At 34.9% G+C, this 15,907-nt stretch overlaps 1 protein-coding gene and 1 pseudogene across 1 annotated transcript in view; one reads left to right on the forward strand and one right to left on the reverse strand.

Annotated features, from left to right (window-relative positions):
• Nucleotides 1-15,907, forward strand: part of LOC128581091 (protocadherin-15-like) — a 724,065-nt gene that overhangs the window by 624,409 nt on the left and 83,749 nt on the right. The gene's annotated exons all lie outside the window — the stretch shown is intronic.
• Nucleotides 4,559-4,653, reverse strand: LOC128582966 (uncharacterized; annotated as a pseudogene).

The raw sequence follows: 15,907 nt of genomic DNA on the forward strand, positions 1-15,907 counted from the left end.
TAGGGACAACTAATTAATAGCACCATAATTCAGAATTCTTCTCAGAGAATTGCGAACTCTATCCGATTTACAAAAACATTTCAATTTCACAGATTAAGCATATGAAGTGATGAAAAAATACTATATACCTGGCCAAATAACAGAATCTAGTACATTCCAAGAAAAAAGTAGTATATATGCATACAGAGCAAATGTGAGTAGTATTATGATTTTTTGAGCCTAAAATAAAATATCACCTACTATCTGATTACTTAACATGGGTTGGTAAAGCTTTCCAGTTTCTTTTAATTGCTATTAGTCTTGGATGAATTCCAATTATGTAGGTGTACAATAATTGATATAAGAAACATAAAAACTGGACCATATTTAATATTAAATTATAATATTAATCATATTTAATTATTATATTATATAATATATATTACATATTATATTTAATATTAAATATATATATTTAATATATAAGATTAAGTTATATATTTTTAAAATAATAATATCCTAAATTATATTAATGGACATGTTGGAGAGATTCTTTTTTATGCTGAGATATTCATAAGAACAAAATAAACCAGGCAGTTGTTATGGTTATGAAACACACATGTATTTGTGTAAACTTTGAAAGAGAATAGTACTTTTTAAAGTTATTATTATATTTGCCATACTGATACTCTTTTTATTTATGAGACGCATCTAATATGATTCTGTTTCTGTCATATGACTCCCAAAGTATCATTTTCATGCCACAGGAATCATGAAGAAATTGTTAAATTACCAAACATATACTGCAAACTTGCTAGTGATTAACTTTTTTTCAAGTGTTGTAAGGGGATAAGCAGCTACAAGATGATATCATAATCTTCAAGAAATTTATATTCTTGTGGAGAAGATATGACATATCGTAAAAACAAGCAATAGCATGGAGAAATAAATGGCTAATTGATACATGAGAGAGAGATTCAAGATTTCAGATGGAAGAGAATAGCTTGTCAGTGAACTATATAACTTCTTGACTATAGATGGAAACTTTACTTGAAGCAGTAACCAGCGTTGTTTACATTAATCCAGTCTGTTTAGGGTAGGTGGAAGCAGGATGGAGAAAAGATTTGGGGAGAGAATTATTGACAGAAGGGAAAACATAGGGGTGAGAATGTTTAAGGTGCTTCAAAGGACAATGAGTGCTATAGTGGTAACAAAATGGAAATTAGGTAGGTAAGTACAAGAAACATCATAAAGTAATGTTTTTCAAAATGTGTTTTTGAGCTACTTGATGATAGTCACTTGAGGTGATTGTTTAGAAATGCATATTTGTATGTTCTCTTTCCCCAAATCTACTGAATTAAGATAGTGGAAATAGAAATTGGAAATCTGGATAGATACCATGTCCTCTGTGTGATTTTGTATTGTTGAATACTGTACAGAGAATAATCTCATGTAGACTTGGTTGTGATAGAGAAGTAATGTGGAAAAAAAACAACACAGCATATAGAATAATTTAGAGACAGATAGAATGAATAGACCATGCCTGAGCTCTATTGATCAAGTCAGGCGGAAAAATGTGGCACATAAGAAAAAGAAAAGTTGATAGGACTTGATGACTGCACATAAAGAAAAAGGAGTAAATCAAGAATAATTTTATACTTTTGATCTTAAATGACATGAATCATATCTAGAAACTTAGTTTGGAAATAAGCTAGACTTCCAAAGGATATTCAACACTGACATATACATTTTGAAAAAGTCATGTAGATTTAGTGAAGTTAGAGGATTGTTATGTTTAGGGTCAATAGCCTCACATGGTATAAATGTACAATGAAGTTTAATTGATAAAAATAATCAAAAAAGCATCAAAGGAAAAAATATCTTTTGAGCCCACATAATCCATAGAGAAAAGAACTTAATTTTCAGATACCTGAACACACCATAGAAAGGGCCCCAAATCAGGGACCAGAAATAGCACTACTCTCCATATTTAAAGGGAAAATGGAAAGGAGAGTAAGGAAACATTCCTTGACTTTGTAACAATGGGGACTTCCTGATCAAGACAATAATCTCTTTAAAAGAAGGGAGCTACCCCTGTAACCCTAACAGCCCGGGAGGGTGAGACAGATGGATTGCTTGAGTTCAGGAGTTCAAGACCAGCCTGTACAAGAGTGAGTCCCCCATCTCTAAAGAAATAGCATGGTGTTGTCGAGGGTGCCTGTAGCTACTTAGGACGCTGAAGCAAGAGGATTGCTTGAACACAAGAGTTTGAGGTTACTGTGAGCTATGACACCACTGCACTCTACCCAGGACAACAGAGTGAGACTCTGTCCCAAGAAAAAAAAAAATAAATAAATAAAAGAAGGAAGCCAGTGAAGCTCAGCAGCTTCTATGGGGGAAGTGCTGTTTGGATCCACGGAGCTAATGCAAATCCAATGACCTAGTTCGGGTGTCCTCAAACTACAGCCTACGGGTCACATGTGGTGGTGTGATTGTATCTGTTCCCGTTTTGTTTTTTTTACTTCAAAATAAGACATGTGCAGTGTGCATAGAAATTTGTTCACAGTTTTTTTTGTTTGTTTGTTTTGTTTTTTTTAACTATAGTCTGGCCCTCCAATGGTCTGAGGGACAGTGAACTGGCCCTCTGTTTAAAAAGTTTGAGGACCCCTGAAAACTGTTAAGAGAGTAAAATTGCACTTCTATAGCTCCACAGCCTATCTGACTTTGTCTCTCTGAGAGATTGGCCAGAGATAAAAGCAAAAGATTAAAATTCAGAAATACTCTTCCATTTATGAAGGGAGAAAAAAGGACAGTCACTGAAAAGCCCAGGGAAGAAGAGTAACATTGATACAGGGATGGCCTATTAGCCAAAGGAGAGAAGGGTGTCAGGAAAAGTATAGAACGGCGAAAACAACAAATGTTGCAGATAGTCAGGAAAATGTAGGACTAAAGAAAATATGTTGGGTAGCACTTAGTGGGGCCACACACTAGCTATGGACAGTGCCAAATAAATTTTTTAAAGGTTTGAAAATAGGTAAATTGAGCAGGCGGAGGATTTCTCTGTTTTATCTGCACAGTAGATAATTATAAACTTTGATTTATTCTTGAACATGCTGATTTTGTTGACATTTACACTTTTATAAGGAATGCATTTCAATTTAATTTATACATGATATCAATGCAAAAGCAGAAACTGAGAATTTTACATTTCAGAGATAAGAAACACAAATTTAGCTTGTTATTCTTTTTAATCATTATTCAAAACACAAGTTGAAGAGTCAATTTCTCCAAATCTAATTCATTTTTTTATTCCCAGGAACTTTGGTTAAGTTCAATTAATCAATCTTTCTTCCTATTATTATCCCTCTTGATATATTGTACCTAATTAGTCCCCCATGTAATATCTTAAAAATAATTACAGATAGTAATTTAACAGAAATCATTATTTTAAATGCTGTCACAACCGGTAAAAATCTGTTATTTATTTACAGCACATGCTTGCCATTAAGACTTCTTGACAAAGATTGCTATTTGTATTTTATTAAAAGGCATGAAAAAGTTAGATACCCTAACCAGTCCAGTGGCTCAGTTTTATTCACAACAACTCCTAGATATTTTAAAGGACATCCAGTAAAGCAAAATTTTCTAAGAAACAAAGGAACAAACAACAACAACAAAAACTATGAGGGAAAATTATGTAACTCAGATGATTTAACAAGAAGTTATTCCCATTCAAAGTTACCTTACTATAATAACAGAGAAGAGGTGATATCTAAACATTTTGCATTATAAATTGTTTAAGAATCTTGACTTTGGTATCAGACAGGCTTGGTTTATACCTATCCCTGATCTTTACTAACTCCTCTAAACTATAGAATTCTTAATTTTCTAATACGGTATGTGTGTCTGCACCTGACAAAGTGCTTGAAATTTTTAAGCAAAAAGGTGCCTACACAGTATTTGACATTAGAACATAAAAAGTAATAAATAAAAGACATTATTACTACTAGCTGAGATGTGTCTGAGCCCCAGTTCCAAAATATAGCAATCTCACACACACACACACACACACACAAAAAAAATGCTTCTTCCCCTTCTCCAGACTACTGTATACAGAAATTTCTCATATTTCCTTGTAAGTTTTCTGTAAAACCAATGGTATAACTGTTTACATGTAGAAAGGAAGTCAGATCATCTCTTGGGGTCTTCAGATTTGAATACCCCCATTTTGATTGATAATCAGATAATGTGTGTACAAAAATACAGACCTCCCCCCCCAAAGAATGGCCAAAATAATGTAAACATCCATCATGATTAAACTGTAGATTTAATTATGCAGGACAAAGAGAAAATTTTCATTTTATAATATCTTTTGGTACCTTGGGAAGGGAAAGCTGCTTTTTCTATAGGTAAGGTGGTGTGGTCTCTGTTCTCTGGTGTCAGCTAAACTGATCATTCCCAAATGTTCTTGGAATTATCACCTGGTTGGAAATAACAAACACTACCTCTAACTGACTTACATTAGAGGAGATATATCAGAAGAATATTTGGTGCCTCGTACAATCAAAGGAAAAGTTGAATAGGGTCTAAAGAAAGACAAAAAACAATCTTCATCTATCTTAGAAACTTAAGTAGATACGACACTTGATCTTAGCCAAAAGGCCGAGAAGCGATGAAACTTCAGTAGAGATTATCTCTCAGTTAGTGCCTCAAGACAGCTGGGTCAATGCCATTCAAGCAAGTGGCAAGCAGTTCAAACTCTTCAGTCTCTGTGGGAAAGGGAATCAGATTAGCCTGGGTTGAGTCATGTATTGTTGGTCAGGGTAGAGTGGAAAGTACCCTAATTGACAGTCCTACTAAGAACACATGGAATGTGGAGGTAACAGTAGCCCCAAGAGAGAAAAAAATGGATGTCTGTGGCCAAAATAAAGGATGAAGGGATATTAGGCAGCAAAACAAACAAACAAACAAACAGAAACCTTATATGAGGACACAGGTGTGACTGAATGAAGTGCTTGGGTAGGCAGTATGAGGGCCATTGTAGAGGGGTGGCATATTACTTCAAAGTTGCATTGCTAGATTTTACTTTCCGTCATAAAAATTTAATTTCCATTTTACCATGACTGGTGCTCAAAAAGTAAGTAGATGATCACTTGAACTGCTGGAAGTTTGCCAATTTGTATTGCTTCAAAAACTTTTTTTTTAATCAGAATTTGGAGAGAAGATTAAAGATAATGCTTGTATTTAATGACAAATTGCAAGAAATACGAATCCCTCTTGACAAATATTAAGTGCCTTCCAAAAGCTAAATTTAGCATGTTCATTATACTAAGTATTTGTAGTTAACTTGCTTCACCTTATATTGCCTTTAAAATTTCTGAAAAAATCAAATTATTTAATGCTGTGTATCATAGGACTAATGAACAAAGAAAAGATACACCGAAAAAGAATAATTAGATTGTGCTTTGCAAGGCCACTTCTTTCGTTATTGATTGCTCTTGGTTGAATCTTTACAAGCAAATCATACATGTCCAGGGATATGTCCTCTTGCAAACAAATGAACATACAAGGAAATTCTCATTTTATTTTAGGCGGGGGAAATGTATGCTTTACTGGCAGGAGCCAAGGTTTGTTGATGCAGAAAAAGTAAAGATTCACATGGTATTTCCCCAGGGTCTTTATATGGCAGACATGATATTTTAGGAAAGGTATTTCAAGATCTTTCTCGTTTGTTTGGCTTATGCTTCATAATTTCTGTTTTCTCTTTTCTTCAATTATAACATTGACATTAACTATTTTTAATTAGAAACCTAGTACCTATCAGTATGAGATTAGAGAAAACGAGTAAAGCAAAAAATTGCAATAATCTAAAATGTGATAATTTTTATGTTTTTAAATCTGTATATTTCTTTTAATTATTTTGTACTGTGAAAATACACGTGCACAGAGGCAAAAAAACAAATTATGATCATGCATATACTGTTTAAAATCTTGCACTTTTCATCTTTCTTCTTAGTAATGTATCTAAACTATTTTTTATGTCATTAGACATTTTTCAAAACATCAATTTAATGACTACTCAATATTCTACATGTAAATACATAATTTATTTACCTTTTTCCATATTACAGAAAATCTAGTTTGTTTCACAAATGGCATTTGAAAGAAGCAGTCATTCTTTTGTGTGTGTGTCTGTGATACAGAGTCTCACTTTGTCGCCCTCGGTAGAGTGCCATGGCATCATCCTTCACAGCAACCTCAAACTTTTGGGTTCAAGCAGTTCTCTTGCCTCAGCCTCTCAAGTAGCTGGGATGACAGACGCCCACCACCATGCCTGGCTATTTTTAGACATGAGGTCTTGAACCTGTGAGCTCAGGCAATATACCGACCTCGGCCTCCCAAGTGCTAGGATTACAGGCTTGAGCCACTGTGGCCGGCCCTAAATCATTCTTAATCTGGGATCCTTGGGGCAGGCTGTTTAATGGAAATATAGTCCACAATCTTTGTAAAAATTTTTAAACCTTGTTCAGAAAGAGGTTAAATTCAGCTCCTCAGTTTTACCCTGTAAATACTAATACCCTTTTTTCCTTTTTATGAAGGATTATAAAAACTTACAAGGCTTTAGAAATTTCTCAGTGAAATACTAGTTTTTGTTGTGCTCTTAGCATATAAATATACCTAACTACCTAATATCTAAATACAATTTGTTTTTGCTATTGACATAAATAATCTCACCCCTATAAATCACAAATTTTAGAATGACTAAGGGTTACTTCAGATTAAAAAATTACTGGAATTGAAAGCCGTAGGTAAAATGGTTACACATATATGTTGTTAGAAGTAGGTCTGAATTAGACTTATGCCTCTTACTAGTAGTACAATTTTAGACATGTTTAATCTCTCTATGCCTCATGATCTTCTTTGATAAAATGTAGATAATAATACTTGCAATACAGTTATGGGGTTAAATGAAAATAACACACAGAAACATCTCAAGTATCATCAGTTATTATTACCATTACTGCTCACTGCCAGTGATATTGTTTGTAAACGAAAAAGAGATACAGTCACTCCCATATTTACACTAAACAGAATTTTGTTTTTCCTAAATTTGTCATGTGGGAACACTAAAACGTTGCTGCTTAAACATAGTGTCTTCTTGGAACTTAACATTAAAAAAAAAAACCAATAATAACACCTGGTGTGGGCAAAATGATGCCCCCCTTCCCTAAGAGATAGATGTACCTGCTCTAAACTGCGGAATCCGTGATGATATTATCTTACATGGAAAAAGGGACTTCCCAGATGTGATTAAATTAAGGATTAGGAGAGGGCTCTGTGCAACTACAAATATCCTTATAAAGTGAAAGAAGAAGGCTGGACAGTCAGAGTAATGTACCATAAAAGACTCCCCAGGGTATCACCAGGTCTAAAGATGGAAGGGCACTAACAGCCAGAGGGTGCAGGTGGGCAGCTTCTAGAAAATGGAAGACAAGAAAACAGTTACAGCCCCAGAGATTCAAGAAAGGAACATAGATTTGCCCACATCTTAATTTTGGCCCGATTAGACTCATTCTGGCCTACGGACTGTAAGATAATAGGTAGTACATTTGTGTTTTTTTAAGCAATTACTGCTGAAACAAGACAATGAATTCTGTAGTGATTCATTAAAGATGCAATAAATAGCGAAGTAATTTGATGCTCATTTACATACAGGATGTATTTTTGCATTAAGTTATATAGGCTTCTCTCTGAAGGGCTATAAAATTATTCAGCATGTTATTTGAAATGAAATTTTTTCTCCTCCTTCAACATTGCCATAGACATTTACAAATTCTTTAACTCATTCGTACTAATAGCTGTTAGGATGATACCCAAAGAGAGGAGAGGAGAGGAGACTGAGCTAGTACTTGTCTGCTCCTGCAAATAGACGTACCCTTCTATTCAACAGTCCTTTCTTCAAGGTCTATTATGTGTTTGTCTGAATTCCAGAAGATGGAGAAAAGTGCTCTTTAGCATCTAATAGATGTTGATGTTAACTTTGTTATTATTAAAAATTTTTTTTGGTAGAAAGGAAAACCTTGGCATGAATTTTAACCATGACTGAGAAGAAAGTCTCACTCTTTCATGGAATAGTTAACTAGTTAGTTAATCTCTTTGAGTCTCAGTTTCTTTATCAGAAAAACAGAAATGACAGTATTTATTTCATGGATTGGTTGAAATATTTTAAAGAAATATTATAAACAAAGCAGCTAGTCCAGGCACTGATGTAAATAACGTCTTTAAAAGAGAATACTGCGTCTTCCGTTCCTTCCATAAAATATAATAAACCATAATTGGGTTGTTAATTTTTCCTCAATGAATTCTTCTCTAACCTTTCAGATACAGCTCCTTTGTATTAAAGAAGGAAGAACTTCTTGTTATTTTCTGTTGTATTTGTGTGTCTGCATGTCTTGTTTAGGCAAGACAATTTAAGACTACTCTGTGGCATTAGTAACAATAGGCTGGATATCTCTTCAAGCACTCAGTAAAATGTATTTCCAAGACATATTTCTTATTTCCTGGCTTGCTTTTTTTCTGTTTGTGATTTATTTATTTTTACAAAATGTATCTAGCATTGTTGTTTTTTATTAAAATAAAAGCAGTTTTGTGCTTAAACTGTACTTTTATTTTTAACTATACGTCAAATTATTCAGAGGTCCTTTAATGGCCTGTCCCATGATGATTTTTTCTCAGATATGGTTCTAAAATTTATGCTAAAATAATTGTTATCAGTGTTGAAATATCAGCAGAATATTCTTACACCAATGTTGAATAATGTCTGTTTTTCCCAAATCTTAACTTTTTAAGATTTTTTAAATATCTTTTCCTTCTCTCTCTCTCTCTGTTTCTTCCTTTTTTGTTTAGACAAGGTCTCTCACTCCATCTCACGGGCTGGAGTGCAGTGGCCCAGTCACAGCTCAAGTGATCTGATTTTTTCACTCTCCCCAGAAGCTAGGACTGCAGGCACATGCCACCCCACTCGCCAATTGTTTATTTTTTTAAATAGAGACAGAGTCACACTATATTGCCCAGGCTGCTCTCAAACTCCCGGCTTCGAGTCATCCCTATCTTGTCAAACCGCTTGGATTTCAGGCATAAACTACCAGGCTCAGCCACAGTTTACTTTTTAAAATGAGTTTTCTGTAAATTTGTAGTATGGACATACAATTAGGCACAGTACTTCATATGGTTTCTAATAATCATTAATATCTAAATATTATATTTGCAGTAACAATATATGCATTATGCACTGTGTTATTTGATATAAAAATGTTTTTATAATTCAGTGCTAGTTTTTTTTTAAATCCCAGGTATTACTATTCTTCTTTTTTCCAATGATAATAATACCAACAATAATGTTACTAATATTTTCTCCCTGCTATCTTGACAGCCAGGAGTCCCTGAGACATATTTGAAATAGTAAAGCCATCCCAGAGTTAGTGTTTTGTATGTATCTCCTCATTTAGTCTAATTGGTTTTGTATGGTTCCTATTAAATAATAGATCAGAAACTTTACCTAAGAGTGTCAGCTACCTGTATAAGGTCTCACCGTATACGTATGATATTAACTGGTATTGAGTCCTTCCACTGGTTCCAACCTTTGAGTTTAAATTTTTATTGCCTGATTACAACTAGAGTGGTTTTGTTAATCCTTATAGGTCCTCTATTGCACTGCTCTGTGGAAAGATCTGGGGTTTAATAAACACAAATGGTTTTTAAGATCTTTTTCTCTGAATAGAAACTGAGCTAAAAGGCTTAATCATTCCTTTGCAAGGCTTCTAACAAAATACTGGCAATACCAATGAAAATTAACAATACTGCACTCTTAACTCCTATTTTTACAATTGTTCTTTACAGAAATATTTAGTTTATAATTTCTCCTTGGAAGAAAAATGTTGAAATGAACTTAAAGCCAAATTTAATTAATATTTGGAATATTACTCTTTTGATTATCTCCTCACCAAATGGGTGGGCCTGCATATCCAGGCTTCACATCCCTAGATTCTCCAAACTGCAGATTGAAAATACTCAGGAGAAAAATGGACACGTGTCTGTACTGAAACTCTACAAACTTCTTTTTCTTATCATTATTTCCTCAACAATACAATATAACAACCTTTGCACAGCATTTATAACACATTAGATATTATAAGTAATTTAGAGCTAATTTAAAATGTAAGAGAGGATGTGTGTAGGTTACACTCAAAAACTTGATTATTTTATATAAGGAATTTGAAAATCCTGAATTTTGGTATCTGTCCAGGTCCAGGATAGGGGGAACCTGGAATCAATCCCCCACGGATACCAGGAAAAGTCTGTAGTAGTAAAAATATCAGTGTTGTCATTTTCTTCATTAGAACACTTAGCTAAAAATCAAGTATTAGATACATGTATTACAGTAATCTGAATGTTAGTTTGCTGAGGCAGTAGTTACATGCAGTTATTTTCTTAATTCATTATTAACCTTTCAGCCAAACACACTCACAAAATGTAAGTTTTAGATACAAGCAATTAAAATCATGCAAAGGCTAATTAAATCAACGTCAAAGCTAAATAAGAAAACTGTTGAAATGAAACCTCTAAAGATTGTATCTCTCTTGCTACCTAGCTACTTGGAAGACACAGTGTCTGTGAATATCACTAAGTAAAATCCCTGCAGAGCAAAGTCTGAGAAAAACGGCTGTATGTTCTCATCCCAATATACTTAATAATTTATTTTCCAAATATTTTTTAAATTATATTGTATTCCTGTGAATTCCTTGTTGTGAACACACTATCACGTATTTTCCCAAACTATTTTTCTCTTGAAATTTTTTAAGTGAATAACTACATATAAACCTTTTAGTAAAATCAGATTAAGTGCTTATGTCAGATAATCCTTTTGTTCTTAAATACTACTTGTCTATAGAACTGGCCATTATCTAAAATTAGAATGAGGCAGAGGAACACAGAGGAAATTAATGATAATATTGTGCGCCATAAGTGCATTAATATACACAGTCATGATTTAATTAAAAAAAGAATCTGCAAGATATTTCCAGATAACCAATAGAATTATGAAATAGTATCAGAGTCGTTATGTTCCTAGTATTGAACATTTTAGGAAAAACTATTAACTTTAAGAAATTGTTCTTAATCATTACGACTTGCAGTTGTTTTTTATTATGATTTTTAATTGCTTAAAATCTACTATTTAACTTATGGGAATAAAATAGAGTGATTCATTTTATTTAAGTGGATACATGAGGGTAGGGTAGTAGTAGTAGCAATTCTAATCTAATTCAACATTTATCGAATGTGGATGCCATAATACTTCTAGCATTAATTTGCCAGTAAAGCAAATATAAAAAGGAAGACAAATTAGCATAAACTTTATTTTAAAGTGAGGAATTAATTTAAATGTTTCAATGTACCAACTAAGTAGTAAGTGTGAATCCAACATTCCAAACATTTAACAAATTATCTATGTAAGATGGTTTCATCTTAAATACAAATCATTTATCATCATGCGGTACAATTTAAGAAAACATTTAACGTGTTAGACCATGCAGGCCACATAACAATGACAAAACACAGGCCTTACTTTCCAGGTTTTACAATCTGATATAGTGTATGCTTTCTAATCGGACTAAGCTTCTCAATTGTCTACTATGACAACAAATAGTTCTTGACTATATAAATAATAACTAGAGATGTGATGGAATTTAAGCACATTCCAGATGGAGGGAATGTCAGGAGCAAAGAGCAGCAGGCAGTGATGGGAATGGTGGTGCACAGGATTGAGCCCCCGACTTTAAACAACACAGTCGTTAAAATGAGTATGACCAAAATGTGGTCAGAGAATTGCAGGACATCTTGGTTAGTTTTGTATTAAAAGTACGCAAGTGGGGTGGTGCCTGTGGCTCAGTGAGTAGGGCGCCGGCCCCATATGCCGAGGGTGGCGGGTTCAAACTCAGCCCCAGCCAAACTGCAACAAAAAAATAGCTGGGCGTTGTGGTGCCTGTAGTCCCAGCTGCTTGGGAGGCTAAGGAAGGAGAATCGCGTAAGCCCAAGAGTTAGAGGTTGATGTGAGCAGTGTGACTTCATGGCACTCTACCCGAGGGCGGTACAGTGAGACTGTCTCTACAAAAAAAAAAAAATACGCAAGTGGATTCCGAAGAGGGCATAACTATGCATTTACACAAACTTCCCATTTTTTTCTTAACTTCTCTGATATTTCTTTCTCTTTTTTTTTTTTTTTTTTTTTTTTTTTTGGTTTTTGGCCAGGGCTGGGTTTGAACCCGCCACCTCTGGCATGTGGGACCGGCGCCCTACTCACTGAGCCACAGGCGCCACCCTATTTCTTTCTTTTCTAACTTAAGCTTTCTCAACCTCATCATTATTGACATCTTGGTGAGTGATTTTCTTGGGTCTCTTTGGGGGGCACTTTTTTTGTTTTTCATCACAGAATGTTTTTCAGCATCGTTGCCCCCACTAAATTCTGGTAGCGTCACCTTCCTCCTAACCTGTGGTTATGACTTCCAAAAATGTCTCCAGAGAGGTAAAATCGATCATGGTTGTGAATATTGTTTGAACTTCTTGGCTCGTTATTCAACAGGGAACTTTTTTGTTTGTTTTTGTTTTTTTGTTTTTGGATCTAGTGCAACATCACAATAGGTTTGTCAGGTGGATAAAAGATATAGATTTATCTTGTGTGTAACAGGGCTTCTCTAAGAAGTGAAAAATGAAAGCACGGTATTGATGATTAAAAGTTAAAGAAAAAACTCAAACTGAATTTTGTCTTGGAAAAGAGACTCATGTTAAAGTTGATGGTATTTTGAACTTCACTTACTTTTCTGAACTTCTACTACGTTTAAAGTCTAAAATACAACAGCACTGCCATTCAAGGGCTGTCTGTACTGAGTCTTAATGTCCTTTTCTGAGCTCGACTACTTAGTTCTATTTTCTTCATTAAACTAACAAATCTCAAGACGTTATCTCACATTTCCTCACAGCAGCAGTCACTTCTGAAACTTTGGGTTTTCTTTTGCTTTACTAGTCAAAGCAAAAGTCGTCTTTTATAATATTTGAGAAAATGATTATCAAAGGGGGGTGGAAATGAGGGCCTAGACTCCAAGGAGCATAGCAAACTCATAATCTCTCTTGCAAAACCACTTTCATCCAGTTTGCAGTTTCCTCAACTCTCTGTGCTTCTCCTTCCAAAACCTGCATTGTTTGGACAAACCAGAGGGCGACTGGAAAAGTATAACAGGGTATTAGGCATGCCTGTTACTCTTCTCACAGTATTTCCTATTCATTTTATCAATCCTTCTTTTCTTTTTTCATTCCCTTTGGCCATGTATTTGTTATCTACGTTGAATAAAAGATACAATATAATGGCTGGGTGTGGTGGCTCATGCCTGTAATCTGAACAATTTGGGAGGCCAAGGTGGGTGGATAGTGTGTGCTCATGAGTTCCAGACCAGCCTGAGCAAGACTAAAGTCTGTCTCTACTAAAAATAGAAAAACTATCTGGGCATAGTGGCAAATATGTGCAGTCTCAACTACTTGGGAGGCTGAGGCAAAAAGATCGCTTAAGTCCAAGAGTTTCAGGTTACTGTGAGCCATGATGCCATGACACTCTACTCAGGGTGACAGAGTGAGACTCTGTCTCAAAAAAATAAACAAATATAAATAAATAAATAAATACATACATACATAATGCAATATGAGACAAGAAAATATTTTCTAAATAATCGAGGAGATAAAAAGCAGTCTCCCTTTAAGGAATTTACATCAGAGTTGCTTCCAAGTTTCTGCCTTGAAATAATCAAAATCCAAATTTGGTCCTTCGGGAGAAAGTATGTGAATCAGGGATATATATAGATGGTATCAAACACACTGTATGTTGATGTAATAAATAAAAACAATCTACACGTATGCTGTTCTACTCATTTAACTATAAGTAAAAGCTTTTTCTTGTTTTCCTGACCAACATTTATTTTACATTCTTTGATTTTACACACTATGATTCCATTATAATTTTCCCAGTGACTTCTCAGGTACATAGAGATAAGCTGGTGGCTTCACTTCTCTACACAAGGGCATGAACATGACCCAAACTAGGACAATCAGGCACTATGGTCCCAGGATATGATTCTTAAGCCTAGTGCAGAAAAAAACAAAAGGTATACTCAAACTATTTATCAGTAAATAACTACCACAACCTTCAAAGTTTATTATTCAGTTTTAAGACGAACGAGAAGACTAATCTGATAATTCATGATTGCGAGTTCCTTAAAGTTCTACCTGTGATAGAGTTCTCGTGTTCTATAACGTATGTCTTTATTCTTCAGGACACTGCAGGCCTGATCTACACTGGGCAAAGAACAGAGCCCACCATGACCTTGAGAAAGTATGTAGTGCCAGAAGGAATGGCCTCAGATGTGACAGGTGTAGCTTGTGGTTTTACACATGTGTGTATGGGAGAGAGCTTCATATCCCTAAATTTGCTGACAGTATCTGTGACAGGTGTTAAAGTTCACAAGGGTGTAAAATAAAACCAAATAACCATGGTACATTATTGAAAGCTTTGCGTTCTATGCTAAGTTTTTGATAAAAATTGTTTTTAAAAGTATATATTTTATGCCTCACGCTACATAGTAGTAACTAGAGTAGCTGATACATGGCAATCTCTCTAACCTTATACTGAATGTTTGAATAAAGGATTAAATGATAAAATGTGCATGTGAACAATGGATGGTTTAATAAATGAATGGGAGTTGTATAGCATTTTCTAACATCACTGTGATATCGGAAGGCAGGACACATTGCAAATACATGACCAGAGAACAGCTGATGTCCTCACACAGGCGAGACACCAATGGACTTGAGTATGTGGGCAATGGTGGGGTTGAGATAAAAATGACACAGGAAATACTGTATATGCATTCATTCAATTGTGCATGAGACTTATGTATAGAACTTGGTGACCAAGAAGATATGAAGTTGGGATTGGGAGGTAAGGGAAGAAGATCACAGCCCAGTTGTTCTTTGCAAATTTTAGTGCATTTGAAATGCCTCACCTCATTTAATGAAAAAGAATCCTATCATTCTATCTTTTATTCTGAGACCTCTGTCATTCTTAGAATTCTGAGAAGGGACAGCAGATTCGAATTTTATGTATTTCTGAATGAAAGACAAAAGAAATAAGTTATTGGAAAGGTGAAATGTTTTAGATTTCCTCTTTTTACAACTCTTAAATATAGAACTGCTACCGTCCTTTGATTCCAGATATAAAATGGTCTTAGTAAGTAAAACTGAGCTGTGTTGTGGATGAACTGGATTGGTGGTGGTTTGGGTACAGTCCCGAGCCCTGTATTGTCAGTACAGGGTAGAGAAGCCTAATGTGCTGTTACTTGTACCTCCCCACTGGTACCCATCTCTAGTGACCTGTCACATTGTTCTTCCTAATTCGAGCTCCTCCAGTTCATGGAATCTGGAGAAAGGGCAAATGAGAGGAACATCGAATGAGTAGCAGCAGGATAGGGGCAAAACTTTGGTGTTGACTCTCCTTTCTCTTTGACCTTGCTCAAGGCAAGCAAAAAGCATCTGATTTTAAAGTTCTAATACAAGACCAAGCAATTCAGTCAACACAGACATATTGTATGCCCAGAAAGTACATGCTGGGCCATCCGGTTGGTGCTAATTAGGCAAAGTTTGAGAGGGGATTCAACACAGGTAAACTACCAAAACAAGGGTGTCCCTATCAGTTTATATATCAACTGCCACATGTTTGTACGTAATTAAAATTCATCAGGAAAGTTAACCTAGGCAGTACATTAGAAGACTTATTTGAATTTATTTCAAAATGATTGAACTCCTATTTCCTATTGTGTTTTGTTTG

This window comes from Nycticebus coucang, chromosome 3, assembly GCF_027406575.1.
Source record: "Nycticebus coucang isolate mNycCou1 chromosome 3, mNycCou1.pri, whole genome shotgun sequence".
NCBI classification, from domain to species: Eukaryota; Metazoa; Chordata; class Mammalia; order Primates; family Lorisidae; genus Nycticebus; species Nycticebus coucang.